This window comes from Elaeis guineensis, chromosome 5 (genome assembly GCF_000442705.2).
Source record: "Elaeis guineensis isolate ETL-2024a chromosome 5, EG11, whole genome shotgun sequence".
NCBI classification, from domain to species: domain Eukaryota; kingdom Viridiplantae; phylum Streptophyta; class Magnoliopsida; order Arecales; family Arecaceae; genus Elaeis; species Elaeis guineensis.
In genome coordinates this window covers 42,007,589-42,014,288 of record NC_025997.2, presented here as the reverse complement: position 1 = coordinate 42,014,288, position 6,700 = coordinate 42,007,589, and the positions used below count along the sequence as shown (strand labels likewise).

General features: G+C 37.3%; 1 non-coding gene across 1 annotated transcript; it reads right to left on the bottom strand.

Moving 5' to 3' along the window:
- Positions 1-3,459: 3,459 nt before the first annotated feature.
- LOC140858298 (small nucleolar RNA R71) lies at positions 3,460-3,566 on the bottom strand. The gene has a single exon (XR_012141864.1). It is a non-coding gene; the product is annotated as a small nucleolar RNA R71 (small nucleolar RNA).
- Positions 3,567-6,700: the final 3,134 nt, after the last annotated feature.

Here is a 6,700-nt window from a genome sequence, read left to right as displayed (position 1 = left end):
GGCTTATCCCAGTCCATGTATATTGATACTATGCTGAAGAGGTTTAGCATGGAGAATTTCAAGAAAGACTATCTACCGATAGGCCATGGAATTTCTCTCTCGAAGAGGGATTGTCCGACAACACCTCAAGAGAGAGAGCGTATTGGTAGAATTTCATATGCTTCGGCAGTGGGATCTATCATATACACCATGACATGTACACGACCAGATGTGGCATACTCACTAGGGGTAGTGAGTAGATACCAATCTGATCCAAGAAAAAATCACTGAAAAGTTGTTAAAACCATCCTGAAGTATTTAAGAAATACTAAGGACCAGTGGTTTGTTTATGGTGAATCGAACTTGAGACTTATGGGGTTTATAGACTCTAGTTTCCAGTCTGATCATGATGACAGCAAAAGTGTGTCAAGATTTATTTTTACCCTTAATGGTGGGGCTGTCTGCTGGAAGAGTTTCAAGCAGCACACTATGTTGATTCAGTTTGCGAGGCAGAGTATGTCGCTATATCAGATGCTGCCAAAGAAGCGATGTGGCTGAAGAAATTTCTCACCGAGCTCGGAGTAGCACCCTCCCTTATTGGTCCAGTTCTGCTCTATTGTGACAGCTCTGGAGCCATTGCTCAGGCAAAGGAATCGAAGGCACACTAGCAGATGATAAGTGATATATTTTTACATTTATTGAAGGTATTTTTGATAATTTATGGTACTAACATCTTCTTAAAAATTCTAATTTCATAAATTTATTGAATTTTTCTAAAAAATAAGTGATTTTGAAAAAAATATGAAATTAGAGCATATTTATGAAAATAGATGTTAATTTAATTGAGTAATTTAAGCATCAAAATGAAGAGAAATTTTTGAAGAATTTAATGCATATTTTTTTCAATTTTTCAGATGAAAATCGAAGCGAAAACGGAGATAAAATATCCTAAAAAATAAGAAATATTACATTCGGTGTACGGTGGACCGATCGGTCGGTCCATAGAGCCAAGGCACGGTCCACATGAATAGTTATGCGGTCCACAGACGTGGCTCACAGTGAGAAAAAGATCCTGGGTGCGATCCAACAGCTGAGATTCAATCCGATCCAGATCCGACGGTTCAGACTCGTTGCCGACTTTGAATAGGACTCTTTTGCGCGATCCGACGGCCCAGAAGCAATCCATCACGCGATCCAACGGCTGTTATCACTTCTGACTGTGAATAGGACTCTTTTGCACAATCCGACGGTCAGAACTTTATTAGAACTCAGATTGGATGGCTGACATTTGATCCGACCCTGATAAGGATTATAACTCTGATTTTTGAGCTGATCTGGGCAGTCCAAGCTTGATCCGACGGCCAAAAAAATTTCTAGAAGATTAATACGTTTTCTAAGGGTTTTAGGACTCCTTTTGTGATCAGAAAAATATGAAAAAATTATCTATAAATAGGGGGTCTGGGAATAAGTTTGAAAGGAGAAAAAAATTAGAGAAAAAGCAAGAAAAAAATAGATAAAAAATTTAAAGAGCTTTAGGGATCAAATATTAGGAGATTATGGAGCTAGAGAGCTTAATGCGTGGCTAAATCCCTTCAATCCAGGAATATGATGAAGCCTGTAAATGGGTTTTTATTTTCTTCTTTTTGTATTTAATTTTTATGCAATAAAATTATGCTTTTATTTCATATCTTTTTATTTTCTTTTAAGGTATTGATCCAGCCTACACGGCCTATACCCTCTATTGACGTGCCGTGATCCCTAGATACGGTACGTGCTTTGAAGAGATAGATCGTGGTATGCTAGATTAAAATCTTAGATCTTGTAATTAAATTTAGATAGTTTATACTCCAACAGGATGAGCTGTGATCTACTGATACAGTTTGTACCCCTTAGAGATAAGCTATGCTAATATCTTAATCACAAGAAATAATATTGCAACATAAAAAAAAAAAAAATAAATCTCTTTGCATAGTGGATTCAAAATTCTTGGATTATTTCTCTGAATTATTTTCTTTCATAATTTAATTTACACTTTTGATTTTTTTTTGCTATTCTATTTCTTGTTAATCCTTCTACAATCAATTCTCTTTTTATTTCTTCTTAAAAGAAAAAGATAATCGCCCTAGATCCCCATGGAAACGATCCCTACTCACCCTATCTATATAGTTTGAGTTGGTTTTTATTCTTGACCGTCTACGACAGCGATCAAATTTTGGCACCATTGCCGGGGATCTAGGCATGATTATTTAAAAAAAAAAAATTATATTGACACCACATAATTTACTCAAGGAATTAGATACTTAATCACAAAATCTAAAAAATAAAACAAATCAATTTACTCTTAACTAACTATCAAATCTGGTCATCTTTTCTTCTTGCATTACATAAATCCATAAAACATCTTAAGGGCACAAACCCTAAACAAGATAAGGTGGGAATCTCATCACCCTTCCTTGGCCCACAAACCACTATCCTGCATATTGCGTTAACCTAAACCTTAATTTAAAATCAATTAGACGTTGGCCCCTAAGGACTTTCGAGCTCAATAGGACAAGGGATCCTAAGAGTAAGATCGGGTTAGGGTTAGTCAATTTGACTGGTATCTAGGAAAGTGGTTCAAGGACTACGTCCTGAAAGAAAGTGGTTATTTAATTGGTTCCGTTCGCTTATCTGGCTAACTCAGTTGGTGTCTAAGGAAAGCAACGGGGGGACCCCCACCGACCTTACACTTACCTGGCCAGTTGAGTGGCTAGTCTTTTACTTGGAATGCTCAAAGGCAACCTTAACAAGTTAGGAGCTGTCTAAATCTAGGATTGCCCTTAGCTAAGATTGATTGAGTAACATGACTACTAACCTACAAATATTAACCCTAATTAAAATGCTCCTCTATCGTCTCTAGATTTAGGACTTCTTAGGCCCCCATCTTTAGAATTCTTTTCTCATCTATTTCCTCTTCTTTTTAAAAAAAATATAAAAAAATAATAAAATACAAAAAAAAATGCAAAAGTAACTGAAAATTCTCAAATTTCTTCATGGACAAGGTTATCTGGTTGATTAGTGAGAATAGATCCAAACTTTACATCGAGTCCAGTAGACCTTAAGCCCACCATGGGTGAACCCGAACATGAACTTAGGATCTTGAAAAACCTTTGCTATCCAGTTAGAACAGCCCAACCCTCATGTATTCGACTGCCACAAACTGATACCAATTTTAAAATTAAACCTCAGATCATAAACATGCTTCCCAAATTCACCAGAATCGAGGATGCATATATTTTTATGAGAGAATTTGAGGAAGTATGTGCCACGATGCGGTTTCAACAACTCACTGAGGATGGTGTAAAACTTAGGTTGATCAACTTTGCCCTCAAGGATAGTACCAAAAAGTGGTTATACAGTCTTCCTAATCAATCCATCGCATCATGGGAGGGTTTTGTTAGAGTGTTCCTAAAAAATTTTTTTCCACACCATAAGACTGCCAAATTTAGGAATGAAATTAATCAATTTTATCAATTACTAGGTGAATCTTTTTGGAAGTGCTTTGATCGTTTTAAGAATCTTTTGAGTCAATGCCCTCATCATGGAATAGAAACTTGGAGGCTGTGCCAAATCATTTATGAAGGACTAGATCCAAACTCAAGAACCATGTTAGAATCAATGTGTCAGGGTCAATTCATGAATAAAGAACCCATAGAAGCCTGGCAATTTCTAGAGGACCTAGCAGAAAAGAGCCTACAATGGGAGATTACTAGAGAATCCGACAGACACACACCTTCCAGAGGGGGTGTATATCAAGTTCAACCTTCCCTAGCTGAAGAGGCTAAATTCGCATCTTTGATCCGTAGGATAGAGGCTCTAGAACTCAAGGAACATACCCAAGTGAACCAAGTTGCAACAACAACTTGTAATGGGTGTAATGCCATAGACCACACGATGGAAGGATGTCCTTTCTTGATGGGTCTAGCCGAGAACGAAGTAGCATAGGTGAACGCAGCCTATCAAAGACCCACAAATGACCCCTACGCACCAACATACAATTCAGGATGGAGGAACCATCCTAATTTTTCTTGATCACAAGGGTCAAACTCAATTAGACCTGCTTTCACTCAACCCAACCCCAGACCCACTCAATCATCAAATACCCCATCAGGTTTTAGCTATGATCAAAAGCTTAACTCACTAGAAAATAGTCTGAAAATCCTAGCAAAATCATCTGCTAGCACCAACACTACACTAAACAACTTCATGCAGACCACAGGCTAGCTTCTAACTTCCAACACCTAGGCTATTACCCATTTAGAGATGCAATTAGGTCAATTAGCCACGGCTGTAAGTGAAAGAGAAAAAGGTAAACTACCGAGTTAATTCGAGGCTAATCCTAGGATCCAGAATAATTAAGGACCACAACAAGGAGCCCAGATCAACCAATTAAATGCAATTCATACTTTAAGATCTAGAAAATAAGTAGACAACCATGTTGGTATACCTGAAGATCAAAATGAATCATTGTCTAAACTACCTCATGAGCAAGTAATTGATCAGACCGAGTTGGAGGATCCAGATAAGTCTAAGGAGTCAATAGAGATTAACAAACCACCCAAGCCACTGGAAGAATCCACATCAGGGATTAAGCAATTCGAGACATCACCCACCAATTCTGTAGCTCCTTTTCCAAATAGACTTAGGACCAACAAATACTCAGCCCATATGGATCAAATCTTAGAGATGTTTAAACAAGTTAAAGTGAATATCCCTCTATTAGATATGATCCAACAAGTTCCCACATATGCCAAATTTCTCAAAGACCTATGCACAAAGAAGAAGACCACCAACGTTCCCAAGAAAGCCTTCTTGGCGGCTAATATAAGCTCATATCTATCAAGCCACATGCCTATCAAGTATAAAGATCCAGGATCTCATACAATCTCTTGTGTTATTGGGGAAACCATCATTGACAGGGCCTTATTAGACTTAGGGGCTAGTGTGAATATCCTATCGTATTCGGTCTATGAAAAATTGGGGATAGGAGAATTAAAGCCTACAGAAATTACATTGCAATTGGCAAATCGATCAGTGAGGGTCCCCAAAGGAGTTGTGGAAGATGTGTTAATCAAGATAAATAATTTTATTTATCCTATGGATTTTGTGATCCTCGAGACTGAATCAGTGATTAATTCAAAAGGTCACATTCTAATAATCTTAGGAAGACCATTCTTAGTGACCACCAACACCCTAATCAATTATCGCAATGGACTCATGAAACTCTCATTTAAAAATTGACCATTGATCTTAATATTTTCAATCTTGAAAAAAAAAAGACCAATTCGTTGATGTAAATCTGATTCAGGATGAGATCTATGAGACCATTGACCTAGGAGAAGAAGATTTTGACTATAATCTCTGATCAGATCAAGCAATTGAAATAGCTTATGAAATATCTCCATCTAGTAATCAGAGAGTTCATCCACAATGGCAACCACCTATCGAACCACTTGTGAGGATGGATGAACCTATATACAAGCCATCGATTGAGGAAGCACCTAAACTAGAACTCAAAACACTCCCTCAGCATCTCAAATACGCATATCTAGGTCCATCAGCAACCCTACCTATAATTATCGCATCAGACCTAGATCAAACTCAAGAAGAGAAACTTTTAGCTGTCCTCAAAGAAAATAAGGAAGCCATAGGCTGGACCATGGCTGACATCAAAGGGATCAATCCTTCAATTGTCCAACATCGAATTTATTTAGAGGAGAAAGCCAAGCCAATCAGAGATCCCCAAAGAAGACTTAACCCAGCTATGAAGGAGGTAGTAAAGAAAAAATTCTCAAGTTACTAGACAATAGAATTATCTATCCTATTTTAGATAGTTCATGGGTTAGCCCAATTCAAGTAGTGCCTAAAAAGTCTGGGATAACAGTAGTCCAAAATGAAGCAAATGAGTTAGTACCGACTAGAGTCCAAACTGGATGGAGAGTTTGTATTGATTACAGAAAATTAAATGCGGCCACAAGAAAGGACCATTTTTTCCTACCATTCATTGATCAAATGTTGGAAAGGTTAGCTGGACATGAGTTCTATTATTTTCTTGATAGATATTTCGGCTATAATCAGATTCTTATAGCACCAGAGGATCAGGAGAAGATCACATTTACCTGTCTATTTGGAACTTTTGCCTATAGACGTATGCCCTTTGGTTTATGTAATGCTCCATCTACTTTTCAAAGGTGCATGGTCAGCATCTTTTCTGATATGATTGAAAGATTTCTAAAAATATTCATGGATGATTTTTCCATCTTTGGCTCTACTTTCTCTGAGTGTCTACATCACTTAAGATTAGTCTTAGAAAGGTGTAAGGAGAAACACTTAGTGCTTAATTGGAAAAAATATCAATTTATGGTCAAAGAAGACGTAGTACTTGGCCATGTTATCTCAAAGAAGGGAATTGAAGTAGATAAAGCCAAAGTAGATTTGATTGCAAATCTATCACCACCCAAATCAGTCAAAGAAATTCGCTCATTCTTAGGACATGCTGGCTTCTATAGGAGGTTCATAAAAAATTTTAGTAAAATAGCTCGATCACTGATCAATCTTCTTGCTAAAGACATCAAATTTAATTTCACTTCTGAGTGCCTCGAGTCTTTTGAGCATCTTAAAAAGGCACTAACATTTGCACCCATCATTCATTCATATGATTGAACTCAACCCTTTGAACTCA